We start from the raw sequence: 21,722 nt of genomic DNA, 5'->3' as shown, positions 1-21,722 counted from the left end.
TTGCGACAACTGTGGCCGCGAGGAGACAATCAAGCACCTACTCTGTGACTGTCCCCGCTACAATATGGCAAGAAAAGTGCTCGCGACTGCGCTTGAAAAACTGGACAATCGCCCCCTCACGGAAGAAAAAGTTTTAGGACACTGGTGTAGACGGACTTCGGCACTCAAGGCCTTAAGGGCTCTGCTGAAGTTTTTAAAGGCTTGTGAATTGTGCGACCGGCTTTGAACGTTGTAGCGCGTAGGGTCGCGTTATTGCGCAAATTTTCTTACTTCAATGTTGTTGTTTTTTTCCTTCTATCATCTTTTATTCCCTTTGCCCCTTTCCCCAGTGCAGGGTAGCAAGCCGGTATTCACACTGGCTAACCTCCTTGTCTTTCTTTCTCTCTCTCTCTCTCTCTCTCTGATCATGTGAGCAGGCCATGCTTCACTGATTATCATGGAGTGGCGGGATTCTCCAACGCATATTCAGGATCAGTGCTGTCAACTAAATGCTGTAACACACCTCACGTGGCAGCCGAAAGAGCGTGACCGTAAGTGTCCGTTGACTTGAACCTGCGCACGGCTGTACTCATTAAATTTAGGCCCGGGTGTGTGATCATATACGCTATTCTAGTGGAAATTAGCATTATATGGCACATTAGATCTTAAGAGGAAGCTTTAGGTCGGGCTTAACTCCGATGCCGCCTATTCAAATACATGCAGAACGCAGAATTACTTTTCTGAGATAACCACTCGGCCGAATTTAATGAAACTTGCCACATCATAGAGAGAAAGTGAAATTCTATTGACTGCTGGAAGCTACATTTTGATATCAATCCTGATTTTTTTCAAAGAAATTTTCAAAAATTGGAATGTTTGAAAAAAAATGCAAGCACAAAGTTTACAAATTGGTAGCTCCGCACCAAAAACAGATATCGCCGTTCTCTAAAGTGCATCCGCCAGAGCATCCAACGCGGATAAACTTGCTATATCAGTTTATATTTCCACATGAATTTGTTACAATGTTTACAAGGATTTTGTAAAAGTCTTACTCACATATTAGTGGTGTATTTGAGAGCCTTGTAAAATACATCAATTTTGTACGCTTTAGATGAACTATTGGATGCAATTTATAGAATTGCGATATTGCTTTTCACTGCTGAGTTACGGAGTTGTAAACTTGACAGTTTCTTTTTCTGAGAATTTGCGATTTTCAACAACATTATGAAAAAATTGACGGCCTAAATCGAAAATCTGCCACAACAGGCCCTATACTTTAACCTTTACTTTTAAGTGCAACGAACCTCATCAAATTTTGCGAAGTCAACTAAGCAAAGCCATAAAGGTAAGTGGACTGGAGCATGTCTACAAAACCTCGTGCATTGAGAACGCCATCCTGACACTGAGAAACTAGTGCCTAATTTTGTCTTCAATAATCTTTTTATTGCTTCTTTTTCACACTGACGATAATAACTTCGTATACAACGAGCGCCTCACAACATTTCAGGTTCGTTATATGCGAGTTTGGGTATATTAAGTTACCTGATATAAAAAACAATTTTTTTTCAGCATAGCATGCTCGTTATAAATGGGTCCGATTGTACTAAAAAAAAAGCAACACACCAAAAGGGCCAGTAAAAATGGCCTCGAAGCACAAATGCAGAACATGCAGGTTCCTCAAAACGAAACTATAAGAATGGCAAGTTATACCGGACGCACGCTAGAAAACCACCAAATTTTATTTAGGATCTTCATTTCGTTTAAGAATTCTAGCCGTAGGCCTATAGTCAGTCCTCCAGGGATATTTTGAAATGAAACTACTTCAATTATGACGCTATATTCTAAAAACGTATCAAAACTAAATAATAACTTCTGATAAAAATTTAAGAATAGTAGCTCTTGGGTGCAATTGTGTTGCTTATGAAGTATTCATGTCAACTTGCCTGGAAGTTTGCAAAATAACAAAGAAACCACAAAAGCGCTCCTGCGTTTTTGTTTGCACTCATTTACCTGGACTCCCTTTCTGTATATTTGCTTGCCTATATGTGTGGCTCTTGAAATACTCACGATCCATGTTCATGCTCAACATAGCATTGTCTGATTTCAGAAAGAAAAAGTGTTCGGACTTTCCGCCTTTAAACTATTCAATTTGTCTCGTGTTACCATCGTACGTGCTGGGACCATGATCGGTCATTCTAAAGTGATGCACTTCAAGCTGGGTGACAACTGGCACAGTGATGCATTCTGATGCTCGTATTTTTTCATGGCTTCCTTCGTTTTCTGACCAGACAGCACGACACATGTGCAGCTTTCTTTATTTTTGCACTGTCCAAAGAAATTTCTCACGAAGAATGCAACAAATATTTTTTGCAGTAACTTTCATTGCTCTACGATTGGCAAAGCATGTTTTCCTTGACGAATCATCGCAATAAAACTGACTTTGCTGGTGTTACTGCGACAGAAATCATATGGGCATTCCAAGAGCATTTCTGCCGTCGCCGTGAGGTTCCGTATATAGCCCAACGTCGATAAAATCGTCGCTGCGCGCCGGACGCTGTGTGTGCGAGTGAAAGCGTACGAGGGTGAGCCGGCAATCGCGGGTCAGTGTAGCGCATGCGAGGGAAGAAGCCAGGCCGGAAGCGAGCGGTCTGTCGCGCGCAAGGCCCGGGGGCGAGGCGACGGAGAGGTAGTGATGGGGGGATGGGAGGGGGGGGGGGAGGGGTGCGTTCTCCGTCGGCTGCTCCTCCCAGCGCGGCCGCGCGCTCGTATCTGGAAAGCAATGTGCGACGTGGGCGAAGTGCCCGCCCGCGCGGGCCTCATCTTCAAAGCGATCTGCGATGGAGTCAACGTGCATTCGCCCAGTGCGGGTAGCTTCGTAAGCGCTGTGCTTTCGACGTTTAGTTCGCGTTGAAGCGAGACGAGAGACAGCGCGAAGGTCAATTTGACCGCTGCTGCTGGCGCGCTTTCTCACTCCGGCATTTTCACAGCGACTTTCCGCGGTCATTCAATAAGATGTGGTCATGTTTACCTGTGCGCGCGTGACACCATACTTGTCTATTTAGTTAGTAAGCGAATGTTTACAACTTCATACGACCCATTAAACTACTATCCTTGCTTCGCATAGCTCTCTACTAATTTGCTATCGCAATCGATGCTTCGCCTTTCTGGCGAAACTTCGAGTTTTTTTTTTTTTCTCGGAAGGATTGCACCGCACCATATCGCTCTTCTTACTGCGCTCAGAGGTTCAGCTTATAAAACTCGATAGAGAGAGAGAGAGAGATAGTGATAGTGAAGAGAAAGAGGCAAGCGAATTGTCAATATCATGTACATTTATTAATGGCGAGGAGGCTTTGGCTTATCGCACTGCAACGTAACACTTGTCTGCCGGTAATAACAAAGTATTGTCACGAAAACCTCGTGACACACCACTTATGTAGGTGCCTCGCACTTAAAGCCAAAACCAGCTACTCGGGCATTTCGGCATGGGTGGCCTTTTCACTTGGAACAAAATGCGCTGGTCCTTCGGCTTCGTCTTCTATGTATAGTGATGTCAGGGTATATAGTGACGTCAAGGTGTATTGCTTTTGTACTTGCCTGGCTCAAGGAGGGCTTTGATCCTATAAGAGAATGATAGAAAGAAAAAAAGCGGGAACAGAAAAGGCAGTGAGGTCTACCATATGAGTGTCCTGTTTGCTACCCTACACTGAGGGTAACGGAAAGGGGAGAATAGAGAAGAGAAAACGCACTTCACATAAAGAGGATTATGCACGCAGAGCAGGATTATAAACGATGACTCAGGCAGGCGGGCATCAAAAACTGCACTAGTGTGCGAATAGCGTTTTGCATCAGCGATGGATGTGGCCACGGTACCAGCATTTTTTACTCGAAAAACGCGGTCTGGAGAGAGAGAGAGAGAGACAGTGGACGTCGTATCGAGTACAGGTACACAAAAGGTGCTTGACGGTTTGCCGACATCCACAAGCGCCGCGTAGTCGCACTATCGGCCATTTCAACAGGGAAAGAAATCGCGTTCGTAAACGCCACTCTCAGTTACAAGCGATGCTAGAAAGTTACTTCGCGTCGGAGACGTTCGAATAATTCCAGATAGATTGGGTCCTTTATTTATATAATTAAATTCTGTCACAGTGTATGCTCTTGCTCATAGTTTCAGTTAGCTATGAAGAATGGCCACCCAGAAGAAATGAGCAAGTTTGAGCAAACACCATATTCAGCACCGTAACACGCTCGCTACAAAAACTGCAGCTTATCAATCAACTTAACATTACAAAGATTTGAGGAAGCTGCAAACTGTCGTACGGTGTGTTTGCGACAAGTATAGTTAAATAAGACACGCTGATAGCAGACGAGGTGTCAGGCTGTTGACACTGATTAGTGAAAAACCTATAGAACGTCGCAAAGAACCCCAACTCTGGAATTGCTGTGCCATAACGTACTTCAATACCTCACTGCTTCTCTTTCGTTTCTTTCTCGTTCGTTCTTTTTCTTTTGCGATTTTCAGCGGTGAGATATTGCTGGAGCAATACTTGACTGGGGGGGGGGTAAATACGGCAGAGAGGAAAGAACCAGCGCTCGTCTGGCATGGCCTTTAGTCACGGCTTTGATCGTTTCTAGGCATGATTCACCCAGCGCGCGCAACACACACCAGTCCACCTTTCAGTTGAACCTGGAACGGTCTCGCTCCTCTCGCGTTTCCTACTTGGTGCCCTGCAGCTGGCTCGCCTTTATCTCGGGGCTGCCTTTGAGCCCTGTCCGCCGCACCTGTCGCGTTACCGAAACAATAGAGCGCATTCTTTCCGCGTGTCCAGTCTACACTGCAGACGACATGGAAGTCTCCCGCTATATGCTCGGTAGGAGTTTGGGCCTTCCCTAGACATTCTATAGCTTCTTTCTTCAACCGAATGTTTACGCCACTCGGTATACTGTATTCTTGCGCATATATTACCAACCTTCACCGGCGTCCTTCTACATCTGCGTGCCACCTATATGGCCCTTACTTTTTTTTCTGCCCAGTTATAATTTTCTTCGTTTCTATGCTCTTTTGCCTGTATCTTCCTCTCGATACAATCATCTTTCGCTTCACTCACTCTGAAAAGAGTCTGCCATAGCACTTGAAAAGTGAGCGCTCAAATAGGTTCGGTCCAACGCGCGGACAATTATAATGCTTGCCGGATCTGAATAACTTTCCTGTGAGAAACTTATGTCACTTACCCATCTGGTTCTGTTTCATAGAAGAGAAACCACGTTGTCCGTATCAAGATGCATCTGTAAGAATGAGTGATTTCTTATTTCATTACAAGCACTATAGAATAGTGGGACCAGCGCAGTTACTGTACTGTTTTTTCCCCTGTTACCAGGTATCCTAATCGCAATTACTTGAGTCTTTGTGATCTGTCCCCTTGTTCTCTCATTGCTCGTTCCTTCACCTAATCTTAAATATCTATGCTTCCGACCCCTCTTTCCTGAAGAGTATGGGCAGGCGTTGTGGCTCTGCCATTGGCAATCGCCAGCTTGCTGCTTCCCTTCTCTTCTTGTTTGTCTATTTGTGAACATGTTTTCAAAATAATTCATAATAATAATAATATACCAGCATACGTATGCATCAACTGTAAACCAGTGTACTTTCGCAGAGTTCAAGTCGTTCGGGTTCTTTGAGAGAGCATTTTAGTATCGCTGTAGCGACGTGAACACGGAGACGGCGACAGCGAAAATGCGCCTGAGAGAGAGGGAGAGTGTGGTTGTAAAGCGCCTGGAGTTCCAGTTTAATTTTAAAGCGAAGCTTTCTTTGCCTCTCCTTCGAATTTCCGGGCGCTGCTGCTGTGATGGTCTTGCCGCGCGTGCCGCTGAGTTTCTTGCAACACCACCAGACGGCGCTCGCCTCCGCGCATCCCGGCCAGGCGCCGCCGCGGCCGCGTGTCACAAGTTTGTGCGTATGTCGCGTGCTGTGCTTGCTTTCCTATGCGACATAAATGCAGGTGCTGGGCTGTGGAGGTCGCGTACTGGGCTGTGATTGTGCAAACGTTACAATCGTCCATAGCCTGAAGAGAGCGCTTGTAGCTGGCGTCTCGACAGCGTGCTGGCCACGTATGCAGAAGAAGCACATAAGCAGGCGCCAGCAAAAGTGGCTCCAAAGCGTGCACTCGGCTTCGAGGACACCCAGGCCCGAAAGAAGCGTCGCGCGGACAGGAGCGAGTTCGCTACGCAGCGAAATGTGGTGCAGACCGAGAATGCTATGCTGGCTCGTAGACGTGAGGCAAGGCGACGACGCGTGGCGGCCATGAAAGACGACTCGCGTCGTGAGCACCACGACCATAAGCGACAAGCAGCACCATAATTATCGTCAGTCAAAGGAAACAGCATACAAAGCATCGCTTACATCGATTCCCACAGTGCGTGGGATCCGCATATTTTTATTGTTTTAATAAGGGGCTCACACAAAACCCCGCTTTGTCCGTCAAGATTTGATTATTTTTGCGTCGGTGTGTGTGCGAATGTTCGAAATTTTAAATAGGAGTCGATTAGTCTTTCTAATCAATCCGTATTCGATTCGAGAGTTCATTTTTCGTAATTGTCAAGTATTTGTTTTCGTTCATATATAAGGGAAGGCAGCACTTTTGAAGTATCGATGCGGAATAACCGGCGAAAACGAGGACTGTTCCAAATATTTTCGCTGCAGGAAAACCGCGATTATTGCAGAGGGACTCCAGTTGCTGGGCGAGCACACTGAACAGATAAATTCTGCTCCACAAGTTCCAGGTTTTCAAAAAGAAAGCCTCGCTTTCAGGCGGCAAATGTACATTTTTGATGTCTCAATTTAGGCAAGGCCATTTACTATCTGACAGTCCCATCATGCTTTCATCCCTTCAAAACATTGTAGATGGCAGTTACCTACTTTGGATTTACGGACCGACTCATAGAGCCTGGAAAGCAAAAGCCTTTAACACAACGACTGCCTGATCAATGACGGCCTAAGCTTTATTTACAGAAACGCCGAATTTTAAAAATGACGTATGGTATGGCATGAAGAACTTTATTCGGTCCTGAAGGTCAAGCCTAGGTTGACGCGGGCCGCTCCCACGTTGGGACTGTCAGGCCGAGCCCTTCAACCACATCGCGGGCCTTCTGGATTGCCCGTAATTGGTCAGAGAGTGATTCACTGTGTAGCATTTGCCGCCACCATTCTTGTTCCTTGTCACACTCTGCGAAGACCGTGGGGCACTGCCAAAGCATGTGGTCAAGAGTAATGATGCCATTGCACTTAGTACAAATGGTTTGAATTTCCCTCTCCGGATAGATCCTGTTAATAAAATCTGGACTTGGGTATGTCCTTGTCTGTAGCAAACGTAATGTGACCGCTTGGGCTCTGCAAAGCTTACCGTGTGGCACTGGGTATTCCCTTCTGCTTAATAATGTTTCGTGGTTTCGTTATAGGTTAATAATTGATCCCTGTGTTCCCCGGTAAAGTGTAAGTTGCTCGGTCTTGAAGAACACGGCTAGAAAGTCCTCATGCTGCTTCATTTGCCACCTCATTGGGGTTTCTCCGAGTTCCGTAACTCGGAAACCAGCGGATGTGCAGAAAACCAGCGAATTTCGATCCTCTCACTGTTGGCCTTGTCTAGTAACCTGGTTGCTATCCGTGTCACATATCCGTTAGTAAAGTTGCGTATGGATGTTCTAGAATACACTGTAAATATGTGTCCATCGATTTGCCCGGATGGCTAAGGCGATTGCTACTTGTTCTGCTACTGTTCGGTGCTTGGTATAGACGGTGATGGCATCCCGTATGTTACCTTGAGTGTCTACAACAACTGAGGTATACGCATCCTTATATTCAACCCAGGCGGCGTCAACAAACACCGTCTGCTGCTTATGTTGATCTATGTCTTGAAGGAGTGCCTTGCCCCTTGCCCTCCATCTCTCGAGGTTATGTGTCGGGTGCATGTTCCAAGGGACGGGGTCGTCTTAATTGTTTCTCGTAGTCCCGCGTGCAATTCTGTTAATAATTCTCCTTTGTTGGTTTGGTTGTTAATTTCTATGACTATTTATTCAAGGAGCGCCCTCCCAGGTCGTGTCCCCATTAGTCTCTCCTGGTGGGCCACCTTCTGAGCCTCAGCTATCTCTTCTAGTGTGTTATGCAGCCCTAGGCGCAATAATCTATCATTGGCCGTGCTGATGGGAAGTCCTAGCATAGTCTTCATAAGTCGTCTGATTAAAGCGTTTAGCTTGTTCTTATCAGCCTGTGTCCATTGTGACATGCCTGCCACGTACGAGAAGTGGCAAAAGGCGAATGCATGTACCAATCTTATGGAACTCCTGTCCCCTTATGCTTGTTGGTAATTCTACGCAGAAGCCTAATGACTTCTTCTGACTTGTTAGAGATATGTTGTATCATCCTGCAATTAGATCCATTCGCTTCCAGGAGAAGTCCTAGCACTCTAATAGTCTCCAATCAGGTTCTCCATTCTTGGCGTATATGTCAATGTGGGGTTCTTCCTCAGGGATATAGTCGTTCGGCTTGCGCCTAAATAGTTCTGATTTTTTAGCAGAGCAGTTCAGTCCCATACCCTCAAGTATTGTTTCCACCACATAAATGCTTTCCTGTAGTTTGGTCTCTGTTTGTCCCATATTACCTTCAGCACTACAGATTGTTACATCATCTGCATATATTGCAAAGTGGATACCCTCAATCTTCGCGAGACCTCGAGCCACTTTTGACATTGCCAAATTAAATAACATGGGAGATAGGACAGACCCTTGTGGTGTCCCACGGTTCCCAAGTTCCAGGGTTGTCGATTGGAGTTCGCCTAACCTGAGACAAGCAGAACGGCAACCGAGAAAGGTTTTGACTATATTGTGCAATCGCTTACCCAATCCCATCTCCGAGAGGATATCGAATATGGCCCTGTGTTTGATGCAATCAAAGGCTTTTTCTACATCTATAGCCTAGGAGAGCTCTCGTATGTAGCGGGCTAGCAAGAATAAGGTGACGTGAGAAAGCTTTAAAAATTATGCCATATTGAGTGCCACGCTCCCGGAACGTCCGGCATGTAGATGATTAGACGTTGTCCTGCTGAGTGATAGAAAGAGAAGATGTGGCTGTTTCAAACGACTTCTCGAAACTTATTGCACTGACCAAAATGTAACGTCACCGTGATGGGACAAGAAAGTAACGAAAATTGGCATGATGCACTAAGATTGCTTGAAACAAATATTTTCAAATAATAAAAAGTTGGACCACCTCGAAAAACAGTTCGCATAAACCTCTGGCCAAACAGCTACGCACATAGGTTCCATAAAGCTGCCCATTTCAACCAAATAAATCTACCTATGAGGAATCTAAAAGTGTTCATGTCTCTGTGTGTGTATTTCTAACTTCACGAAGGGCACAAAAATGCTTTGCTATACCACACAAAATGGAAGTTGTGTATATCACCAAGGAAGCAAGTTAGAAAGCGTTTACCAAACCGACACTCAACGTTCTTTCTCGAATGCCCCAAAACTTATTGTTAAATATTACTTGAAGTATTTCATTCTTGCGAGTTCTATGTGAGTCACCACATTATTATTCGGCTATAGCCCCCCCTCCCCCCCCCACCCCCACACACACTCACCCCTGTCCCTTTCCAATCAACAACCCTATCATGGCTGGATTCTTCGTCATTATGACCTAATGGACAATCCCTATTATTGTAGAAAAAGTAGGCAAGTAATAACAACATTGGGGTCTGTAAATGAGTAAATCAGTTCAAAGTCGAAGGAATCGCCGAACGTCCTTTTTCCTTTTAAATCCAGAAAACATCATCACAATCGTTTGAGCATTTGCATAGAAAAATCATTACTCCGTTCCCACATAATTAGATAGGAGCTACCGAGCTAAACCTTCATTCAAGAGAAGTAGGCGACACAGGGCGCATGTGAAACCGGGTTTTAAAGCACGCAGTACTGCGAATAAGCCACGACATCTAAATCTCAGCCATTTGGTACGTAGTCATGATAACTGGGAGCTGCAGTGAGGTACGAATAGAAACAAGGAAGGGCGAGACACACAAATGTACGTCAGCACCACAGCATACTTCCGAAACAAACTTGTGTATTCCAGCTGTTCTCGTTCGCTTCACAACTTCGTTTAAACAAAAAGAAATGTATTCTAGTCCCTCGAAGATCCGTTTAACAATTTAAGAGATTTTGACGCCAAGACGATGACCTTTGTGCGTTTTGGAAACTTCTCACACATCGCGTTGATGATGTGCATGACAAGTGCACTCAGCATTGCGACGTGTCCGATATTGTGTCACTATAAAACAGACTGAAAAAAAAGGGAAAAATGTGGTTGATCCCTCTTATATAGGAATCGGTATAGAACACGAAAGTGAAACGTGTCTTCACAGAAGTAGTGTAATGTTTATTGCACATTGATATATAATGTCTATTGGTGTTTTGTGGCTAAAGCGCCCTTAGGCGTTGATGCACCCACGCTGACGCCTGGTGGCACGTCTCCTCCATCACGACTACCAACGTCGATGACCATGAGCAACCGTCGTGCATATGGAAGCTGCACACGCTAGCACAACGCGAAAGACGAAGCACGTAACTGACACACTAATACAACGCGCAAGACAAAGCACGTAACTGAATCGTCACCGAGTCAAATCAGCGCGTACAGCGCGTCGTAATTGCAGCCTCCGCGATCAACTTCAGAAACATTTTCAGAGCTAATTGCGGAGGCCACGCTCCGCTGTGCTGAGTACGGTGAACGCCACCTAGGTGGCGTTGGTAGTGCTTCTTGATGCCAGCGTCCCTTCGAATGCTGGCATCGAGGCGTCGTAGTGCTGAGACCACCGAAGCGTTCACTGTCGGTGCGCGTTAGTGTCATAATGCAGTACTTCTCTTTTATTGCGATAGCAATTATATGGACACTCCAAAGCAGATTTCTGCCGTCGGCGTCGCCGTTGCCGTGAGGTTCCGTATGACGTCAATGGAGATGAAATCGTCGCCGCGTGCCGCCGAACGCTGTATGTGCGAGTGAAAGGGCGCGAGGGACGCGCGCTTTCACGGGGAGTGAACGCACGGCGGAGAACAAACGCGCGTTCTGTGCCGTGCTCCCTTAAGGGCTGCAGAAGTAGGCGTCTCTTTCCTCCTTTACAATCACCATATATGTAGAGCAAACGCGCCTTCTTCTGACGCACGAAAGGCCGTGAGGGGGGGGGGGGGGGCAGAGAAGGGAGGCGACGTTTAGCTGCGGCACCAAGTGCCTATTTATATCAGAGGCTCCGGCAACAGTCACCAACGCCGCACGCATTTTGTGCGAACGCGGGCAAAACGCCGACGGCGTCGACAACAGTGTTGTGTGTTGCCGGTGCTGCTGCATGTCCAAGTTTGTACAGCGGATAAAACTACTATCCTTACTCCGTATAGATCTCTACTAAGTTGCTATCGCAATTGATGCTTCGCCTTTCGGGTGAAACTGCGACAACTTTTTTCTGCTCGTAGGCGGCGGCACCGCCCCGAGCAAGAGCGCGGGTACACGGAGGAGTGTTAGATATATAAGGCGCGTATGTGTAGCTCTTTGCAAATGCGTTTGTGGCGCAATGGGTTAAACGCTCGGCGATCTATCGTCGCGGACCGAGAGGTCGTGGGTTCGATTTCCAAATTTTGCATGTTTGTGGAACTTTTTCTTCTGGTTTCTTTCTTTGTGTTATGTTCTATGACGTATTTCCGTGACGGAAATACGTCAGTGAAGTCTTGGTGGACCCCGGCATAAAACACTTTCGTGTTAAAAGAAAACAACACAGACGGGCTCGTCACGAGAAAGTCGCCTGCTCGAATGTCGTGTCACCGAGCACAACATCAAAGCTTGAGGTGTGTGGCCGTGTAATGTCATACACGGTTCGGCGCCACTGCAAAGACGATTGGGCGAGCCCAGATGAAGCGACCTTTGCCTTGCGCTTGCTGATAGTTGGCGCCTCGCTTACTCCCGTGTTCAGAAATGCACCTTAGCTTGAAGCCCCAGCTTGACCTGATACACATGACGTCTGGCGTGAACGCGTCTAAGACGCTCATTGTGTTTTCTTCGGCGCGTTCACGTTAGGCGTTAGGTTGAAAAAAAAAAGTCAGGCATTGGTTTCAAGTTAACGTGCATTTCTGAATACGGAGGTTAGTCTCGCTTTGTTGGAGCATAAAGTGCCAACTCTGCCTAGTTGCTGTTCAGAGCATCAACGAGTGCGAACTCGCTCTTCTAATCTGAAAACAGGCCGACGCACTCGTTAAATGTGGTTATCAGCAAAGTGGTCAGCTTCTACAGCGTGCGTTATAAGAACGAAATAATTTGGAAGGGGCATGTACTGCAGGCATGTAGTGCAGCGGTACTGAGGCATGTACTGTGAGGCATGTACTGCAGCGGGACTACTTTTTCGCGCTTCCCTCTAAGAACAGTCGACGCCATCTAGTTGCGCCGCCACGAAGCCTGCGCGTGGCATCCGAAATGCATGGCCCACCATGCAGTGCGCGCGAACGCTGAGAAGCGCGTCATGCGGCAATCGGGCTCTTCTCTCGTGCATCTTTACGGATACGCTGCGCCATCTTGTGACACCGCCGAGACCACAAGGAATTACTAGAGTGCACTAGAATGGGGGAGTGGGTCCAGCGGACGCCTTAGCAAGCGCCGAGGCTGAAGCAAAAAAAGAAAAATGACAGGCCGGCGCGGCACACGCAGTACAGTCACAGCGTAAGCTAGACGAGCGTTTCGACAGTATTTCCTAGTAATTTAAGAGAATGCGTCAGGAACACGTTTGGGACGCCGTCGCGCGTGCAAGCCGACGCGTTCCATCGCCGATGGCTAGCGCCGTCCGGCCCAGCCAAGCGGCCGACAATGCAACTACGGCTGTCACATTCGCTCCCATTGCAACGCGCCCAACGCGGCCTGCTTGGGACGCCGTCGCGCGTGCAAGCCGACGCGTTTCATCGCCGATAGCTATAATATATAGCGTCTTTCCCGCTCTTGGATAGCAAGCGCTTGCGTGGCTCAGTGGTACAGTATCCGCCTCCCACGCACCGGGCACCGGGCCTGGGTTCGATCCTGGATGCCTCGGGATCATTAGGATGTTCGACCATTAGGATGCCTCCTAAAGGAGGCATTGAGAGCGGGTACTTTTTTCGCATGTGATAGCGGCTACGGGGCGGCGACGGCGGCATCATCGCGACCTGAAACGGCTATTGGAATGAGCCCATAACAGCTTACGCTGCAAAAACGCGGGAAATGTGGCGGCGCTGCCATCGCCTTATTTTGAAACTCTGACCAATAAACGTTGGCTCCGGCTGTTTCAGCAGCGCTCATTGGCTGAGGCGAGCTCGCGGGCTAGCTGTCGTCTGTTCGATGCACCGTCGTTGTTGCGTAGTTTGCGCTCTTTCCGCCGCTCTTTTTCAATTTTATTTACAATAGATCGGTGGGGAATAATCTCAGTGTTACCGCCACCGAGTATCCGCCTGTCAAAGCTCCATGCAGCTGCGGTAGGGTCTCCGACGCGACAAGCGTCCGGCCGTCGAGCGGGGCCGCTCATTCGGAAGGAAGTGACGGTGGTGCTACCTGGATTTTCAATAAAAAATGTCTCAGCGCAGAGCCCTCGTTGGACCCACTCCCCCAATCTAGTACACTCTAGAATTACCTTGTCTGTCTCAAGCTGAACCCTTCTCCACAGTTGTGATCACATCATTTGTGCTGTGAAACGCTACTGGCCGCAGCGATGATGACTTTGGTGACGCTTAGCACAACCTATCATGTTAAGGGCTTTGGTGATGGTTTTGGTGACGCTTGTGATCCAGGTGCTTGCTACTGCGCTTCTACAATTATTTTGTAATATTAGTTTGCTTTGTCCTACCGTACACTGTACAAAGCAAGTACGGGATTACTATTAACTCGTTTCTACATGGCGTCATTGTAGGTTTTTTAGCCTTATTTTTTTTTCATGCTCGAAGAGTGCCACGTTAGGTCGACGTCATTTACGGCATACCCGCGAAAGAATGTCATTGTAAAAAAAAAAAGCGCTCATTCTGACGTCTGTGCTCTAAAGGTCGCATATTTGTGAACGCTCACTTCTAATGCATATTTGAAAAGTCACGAAAGAAAGTTTCGCACAAGCTCCTCGTGGAGCAATCAGTACTAGCTTTCTGATTTCAATCAGTGAACTAAGTGAAGGGCTCGAGTAAATTCCATCACAGAAACAACCACACGGGTTCAAGTGCTTGTCTCTCGCGCAGACATAATTCCATAAGCATAATCTACGCTAATAGTCGTAAAGGACAATAATACTCATGAAGGTGTACTTATAATACGTTAGCAATGTTAGGATCCTACAGGCACTTTCCGGGGGCTATCTATCTATCTATCTATCTATCTATCTATCTATCTATCTATCTATCTATCTATCTATCTATCTATCTATCTATCTATCTATCTATCTATCTATGTTGGTATGTATGTTTGTACGTATACATATATGTATCTATGTGTGTGTGTATCTAACGGTTTTCCCACCTACCTGGGTCACTGGGTAGTCAGTGGTCGAATGGTTAGCGCATCGGGCTGATGTGCTGAGGCAACAGGGTTCGAAACCAACCATCGGACCAACTTGGATCACTGAATATGTGGCAATGTGAACGAGTGTGCCGCTCCTCTTCAACGAACATCTTTCACGCCTACATGGGTTAATGTAAACGCGGGAGCACTGTCCAAAAAAAGAAAAAGAAAACTCTTTGGCGTCGACTTGAAGCACTGGGTATTTGCCATTCGGTATGTGCTGGTCTTATTGAATGAGCCTCTTTGATGCCAACTTGGGTTACCGTGTCTGTGTCAGTACGTCGTGTGCCGCTTTTCAATGAACAAATTTCACGCTAACGCTTTAGCGAGCTGCGCCATGAATGCAATGGGTACGGGCCGCTCACCAATGATCCTCTCGCCTACTTGGGTCACCGAGTATGCGCCACTGGATGCGCGGCAAGCGAGAGAACAATTCTTAGCGTTCGCACACACCGGCACGCCCCGCTTGTCGACTCGGAGGAAGCCACGCGCGAACTTCTCGGCAGTTCCACTAGGTGGCGCAACGTGTCCCGAAATAAGCGCGAGATAAATCAGGTTGCCGTATGACGCGTTTCTCAGCGTTCGCACGCACCAGAATGCCGTGCATTTCGGAGGCCACGCACAGACGTCGCCGCGGCGGCGCTAGATAGCGCCAAGTGTCATTAAGGAAGCGCGAAAGAGGAGTCTCGCTGCAGTGCACGCCTCATACATAACTCGTTTCGACGGTGGCCATGCGCTGTGTGCCATGCTAACTCATCACCGACGACAGTCATCGTAAGATGGGTTAATTCTGCCGGAATCTTTTTAATGCGACAGCAATATAGAACCAGGACGCGTGTGCAATTGCAAGCGCAAGTGTGCAGACCTCGGGAGCCGCGGTAGGAAAATCATTGTCGCAACCTAGACCTGGCGGCCAGGAATCGAGTGGTATAGTAATGCAATGCACGTGCGCGTGTTCGACCATTTCAATGCACCCACAAACTCGACGTGCACTGAGCGCATCGTCTTATTTAACCCTATCTACCCGGAGCAACACGCTAGGCACGCCACCAGGCAAACCGCTCCAGGAGTCTGCTCGTTGTACAGCCACGCCTGACATAATTTCACGGCGACAGCAGTGAAATGCTCGAAACCGGGTATGCGTTGTCCGCCCATCCGTCCTTACGTTCCGTCGCGCTATACCATTGTCGGGAACGACGTTATTCTGCCGTTGGTCAGGTCGCTTCCTCGTACTGAGCTTTGCCATCGCTAGAGGGCGAAGAAAGCGAAAAACTTGTCCCCAATCACCATCATCTCGCTAGCGCTTCAAACGAGCTAAGCCCCAGCAAACCAGCTTGCATTAAACGGCAATTTGACCCATACACGGTAGTGCCAGTGAGCGCCTGCTTGTTCGGCGTATAACCAAAGAATAAATCACGCATAATAGCTGCATAATATCTGTAGTCGGACGATATATGTCTCTCTATAGCAAACAGACCTGCTGATATAAGAGGTCACAATATTCAATGGTTTTATAAGGGAGGTAGTACAGCTAAGTTGTTGCAACACACTAAGTATTACGTGCGAACGTATATACTGGCAAAAAGCGAAGAGGGAAGCTAAATGAGCGCTTAAAATAAACGCTGCGGACCACCGCGATTTCAACTCCTGTCGCTACAGCAATGTGCAGTTGTAAGCCGCACGCGCTAATCACTGCGCTAATGTGCAAGCTTTTCTTTTCCTTTTTTTTTTCATGAGAATACCGACAGAAATAAAGGGTGTACACTGTTTAGCAGACTGGCAACTGTCACCACCAAGAGGGGCACAAAGCCTGCCTACTCTTTAGGAAGGAGGGCATAGAAAAGGAAGTTGAAGAAATGGAGAAGGGAAGTAAAAACGAAAGGAAACAGTAAGATGACAGGCTGCGAATACGAAAGTAAAGCAAGAACATACACGCAGGAACAGGAAAAAATCACAGGGTCTCTTATGTTATCCCTAAGATGACTTGAAGGTGAAAGCCCAAGTGCCGATGCATTAAAGACGGACGCAAGACGTACACATTTCCTAAATTTGCTTGGTCTACTTCGCGTAGTCATCCCACTGAATTCGCTTGCTCACCCTCTTAATTCACTTAGTGTACTTCGCTTAGTCATCCCTCTTAATAGCAAAGGTCGAGGATTCGATTGATACGTGCAGTCGTGGGTTCGAGTGCCTTAATTAATTAACTGTCTTATACTTATCTGTGCCTTGATTAACTTCGCTTTCATTAACACCAAAGGTCGTGGGTTCGACTCCCACCAAAGGTCGAGTGTTCGTAGCTTTTTTGTACCTTTCGTGCCGTCGACGCGTTTTCGTTCAAAGTCGACTGACTCGTGAGACATATAAGGCTTTCGCCCTTAAAAAAAAAAAAAAAAAAGCACGCAGGTTGCACTAATCACAGAAGGTAAAAATGCAAAAAGAAAGTTAGCAAAAAATATTTCATCCCTTGCATACTCCCAGAAACGGGAAGCCAAGCCAGTTTCTTGTAGAAAAGTAAGCAGGGTGCGATGAGCCTGGTAGCGTCGAGAAGCAAAGCCACTCGGATACAGGCACTGATCAAGGGTCGTACACTACAGGCCAAGTAAGTTATAGTCTCTTACTAGTGACGTGCGCTGCTAAAGGAAAACAGGGCACTCTAATACAACCTGCTCCATTGTCTCACAGGAACCGCAAGCAGCACAAGATGGACTGTCTACACGTCCTTGCCGGTATAAACGTTCAGACACCAGGGCACAGCCAACACTTAACTTGAGCGATAGAGCTCTAGCACAAGGAGGCAAGCCTCGGCCACGAACACGGAGAGGAAAGGCTACTTTTGTAACACGCTAGACTGGTTGCTGCTCGAATAGGTATATTCGAATCAACAGACGATCATCGTCAAGCTTACACAAAATTTCCGTACAGTCACATTCACTGTGAGCACAAGAAGATATGTCGGAGAGAGATCGAGTGAGCACTCGATCTGTCTCTTCGTTTCCGGCGATACTTACGTGCGCAGGTATCCACTGGCCAACGAGGGATACGCCACGAGATGTAATTCTGCTGGCAGACTCAATAATGCTACGCACAACTGGGCCATCAGCGTCACTTCTCTGTAGTATGCTGAGCGCAGCGCGGGACTCCGTAAGGATGACAACCTTCAATGTCCTCAACTCCTCTTGCAAGTACTTCAGAGCAGCAGCAATCACAGTTGATGAGGCTGGATGCGGTATGCGAAACACCCACCGGAGCAGGCAATGTAGACGTTTTGCGTATCCCTGGAAATGCAAGGTAAACGGGGAATAGACATTTGCTGAAACGTTCCAGAGGTGTAACTGAAATAGCACCTTCAGAACTGCCAGCAATGCTTTTAAACAATACTGCCATTTTCCCAATGCGAGAGAACAGGCGCTGAATCAGCCGATTAAGAATTGTTTGGCCATCCGATGCGCGGGGCAGACGCTCGATGTTACGTAGAGCTCTGTGATCCACTTGCAGCTTCAGGGGCAACTGATGTGCTTCAGTAAATAATGGAACTGACTGCCTCGCGAGTTAAGCCAAGCATGACTCGACCTGAGGGCAACCCAATGATCACGTTCCAGTTGGGCCATCAAACTAGGCGGCACATTCAGGAATGGCGACGCATACATCATTAGAGAATACAGATGATTGATACACCTGTAGAGCTGTCGTTTGGTCGCAGCCGGTACCCCTAGTAGCCAAGGCGGCCACATGTTTGAGGAAGGACTGCGATTTGCGCCGTACAGATTTAACCACAGGGCGCCACGAGAGGCGATCAGCAACAATGACGCCCAGGTAACAGTGCTGTCGTACCCATCGGACTGGTGTCTCACCAAGGTACGGTCGATTCATGGTTCGACGAGCACCCAAATTCATCCAAGTGATCTGTTGTCACATTCAGAGCTCTCTGCAAGCTTGCACGAAAGCGTGGGCCAAGATTCGAAGGGCCACAGAGCAATGTCATCACTATAGACAGCTATGCCTATTGGGAAGTCACATTCCTGAGGCAAACAGCTTGGACGCCCAGCAAGAACGCACTTAAAGAAATTGTGTGTGGCTTAGCTCGGCTATGCCAGGATATACGTAGCGTTAGCAAAGGTTCAGCTGAAGGTCCGAGTCGCACTGGCGCTTTCGCTGAGTTTCACAGTATATTCAGTCGATCGGCGAGCCTTGACGTCATCGACGGCGTTTTGTTGTTGCTGCAGGGGTGGTCGGGCACGTCGCTCAGCCTCCCGGCGACGCCGCTTTGCTAGACGTTCGTCCCTTTGCTCCAGTGTCTCCGCAGCACGTTTAGCCTTCTTCTGTTCATTCCTCCTACGCTCAACCGCTAATTGCCAGGCAACTACTTCGGGATCAGATGAGTCAAGCTTCTCCGTTCTTCTGCGCTGTTGAGCAGCATTTGCGCTCTCCTTCTCCATGGCTATACCACAGTGGCAAACGCCAGTCAGAAGCGCAGCGGCTCCAGCACTGCGTCAGACGGCGACTGCACAGCGAGCGCGCCAGCGCCAGCGCGTCTATCACGGCTACGACGTCACTCCTCTGGAATGCGCAGACCGGCGGCGGTGAGTCGCGGCGGCGGCGGCGGAGTGCGCGAGAGGTGCCGGCTGCGGTGGCTCCGGTGCGCAAGCCGTGTGACATCACTGATCTTTGCGCATGCGCAGCACGGCTCTTGATGTGCCGCGCGAAACGGGCTTGGCTAGGCCAGTGTAGCTAACGCTACAAAAGAAGAGGCGATAAAACACTTCCTTGCGGGACACCACGCATCACATTGCGAGATTCACTTATTGCTCTTATAACGCGCGCTTTCATTCTGCGCTCTGACAGAAAATCACGAATACAAGCAGACGACCCGAAATTCCAGCGGTCTCAAGTGCGACAATAATCTCCCTATGTGGAACCGAGTCGAAATCTTGATGTATGCCCAAAAATAGCATGTATGCGGAGTACTTGTTCTCTCGAGCAAATTCAAGCGATGATACAAGGTCTGCAATGCTGTCCAGGGCTGAACGACAACGACGAAAGCCGCTCACAATATCAAGAAAGAACTTCAGCTCATGAAGACTGGTATCTACACGAAACAGTACCATTCGTTCCATCAGCTTGATAACATTTGATGGTAGTGATATTGGCCGGTAGGACTTGAGGTGTTTTGCAGAGCGCCCAGACTTTAAAATCGTTATTACCTGGGATTATTTTAGCAAGGTTTTGGGTTGCACACAAACTCACCGAACGGTGCGTCTGTGCACTGTAAACCATTGTGCACCTTTAAGGGTGTTTCTGTCTATAATTTGCACCCTTACAGCCTTTACGGCCGTAAGGGTGTGACTTATAGATTGATTCGCACCCCTGAGGATCCTTAAGGGTGTAAATCCGTTAACAGTGTGCGTATATCTTGGGGGCCACAAGCAGGCAGTACTGCAGCGTACGGGGATAACGTGTACATCGCATAGAACGTGTTCGTTACAAGATAGTCATGTGTTTATGCTTAATTCTTCACCGTCATACTCGTGACAACAGCGTCGAAACCACAAACGAAACGAGGTGCACATGACAATGATGATGGTGAACCTAAAAGAATGTCACATAACCTCAATGGAAATTCGCCAAAAATCAGGCGGTTGGTGCAGACAACTTCGAAAGCATCGATGGCGTAACTGCCAAAAATGATCTCGCGACCGCAACACCACATAGTTTATTTTTTTTTTACATGAATATTCACACGGTTCACAGCGGGCAAATATTTGAGCAAATGTTTATTTTCCTCAAATCTCGTAGGTGGTTGGTACTGCATAATTTCGCTCGCGACATCAGTTGTAATAGTTCTGGCATCGTAGGTAATTATTAATTAATTAAATTTTGCGGTTTTACGTACTGAAACTTGGGGCTCCGAATTAATTTTTAAGCACCTGGAGTTATTTAACGTGCACCCCATGCACGAAAAATTAGTGTTTTTCTATTCCGCCTCCATTGGAATGCAGCCACCGCGACTGGGATCTAATCCGCGACTATAAGCTTAGCAGCGCAACGCCATTGCCATTGGGGTTCCGCGGCTGATTTCGACTTTAATGCCCAGCTGGGCCTTCTTTCTGGGGTTTTACGCGCCAAAACCAGTTCTGATTATGAGGCACGCCGTAGTGGAGGGCTCCGGATTAATTTGGCCACCTGGGGTTCTTTAACGTGCACTACAACGCAAGCACACGGGCGTTTTTGCATTTAGCCTCTATCGAAATGCGGCCGCCGCGGCCGGGATTCGATCCCGCGATTTCGTGTTCAACAGCGCAACGCCTTAGTTGACTGCGCCACCCCGGTGGCTCTACTAAAACGACTCACCGAACCTGGAAACCGAGGATTTTAGCGCAGCAACCGCCTCATCCTCGGCAACATAAAAACAATAATTTACACAAACTGAATTTCAAAAAATAGCGTAAGAAAAATTTACACTTCAAGGCCATTTCAATTTTCATGCTGCCGACAGGTCAGGAAGGTTGAACGTTGTCTGAACGTTGCTTGGACGTAATCTTACTGAATGACAGAAAAAGAAAATATGACTATATTACAGAGCTTCTCACAACTTATTATTACACACTGATCACAAATCAACTTCACCATGATGAAATACATCACACACATGAGAAACGAATGTAAACTGGATGCCCGCCAAGATTGTCTGAATGCAATATTTTCAAATAATGAAAAATTAGACCACCGAAAACAAAAAGAAAATATATTGTAATAATTTGGCTAAACGGGCTGCCGACTTAAGGTTCCACAAAGCTATGTATCTGAACTCGATAAAACGAGTTGTCTTTTATCTGTCAGATAAAGGGCGACTAGATAAAACGAGTCGTCCTTTATCTGAGAGATAAAAGACGACTACAGTCCGAAGGTGCTAAAGTCTGTGCCTGTACTTTGGATTCCACCACATGCTATATCATGTATACAAGGATCCTGACCATATCAGAAAAAAATGAAATTCGATTTCAATTCTCGGGCTTCATAGTTTAACATGCACCTAAGTAAATGAAATAAATAAATTATGGGGTTCCACGTGTTAAAACTACGATCTGATTATCAGGTACGCCATAGCGGGGGACTCCGGAATAATTTGGACCCCCTTGGGTTCTTCAACGTGCAC

At 47.4% G+C, this 21,722-nt stretch overlaps 1 long non-coding RNA gene across 1 annotated transcript in view; it reads left to right on the top strand.

Moving 5' to 3' along the window:
- The first annotated feature begins 2,096 nt into the window (after window positions 1-2,096).
- Window positions 2,097-21,722, top strand: part of LOC125946385 (uncharacterized) — a 99,985-nt gene continuing 80,359 nt past the window's right edge. Inside the window, exon 1 of the long non-coding RNA XR_007467534.1 lies at window positions 2,097-2,213. This is a non-coding gene — a long non-coding RNA (uncharacterized LOC125946385). The remainder of the gene's footprint in view (window positions 2,214-21,722) is intronic.

The sequence above is a fragment of the Dermacentor silvarum genome, chromosome 6, assembly GCF_013339745.2.
Source record: "Dermacentor silvarum isolate Dsil-2018 chromosome 6, BIME_Dsil_1.4, whole genome shotgun sequence".
NCBI classification, from domain to species: Eukaryota; Metazoa; Arthropoda; class Arachnida; order Ixodida; family Ixodidae; genus Dermacentor; species Dermacentor silvarum.
The sequence above is the reverse complement of the archived record's forward strand: the minus strand, read 5'-3'. Positions and strand labels throughout refer to the sequence as shown.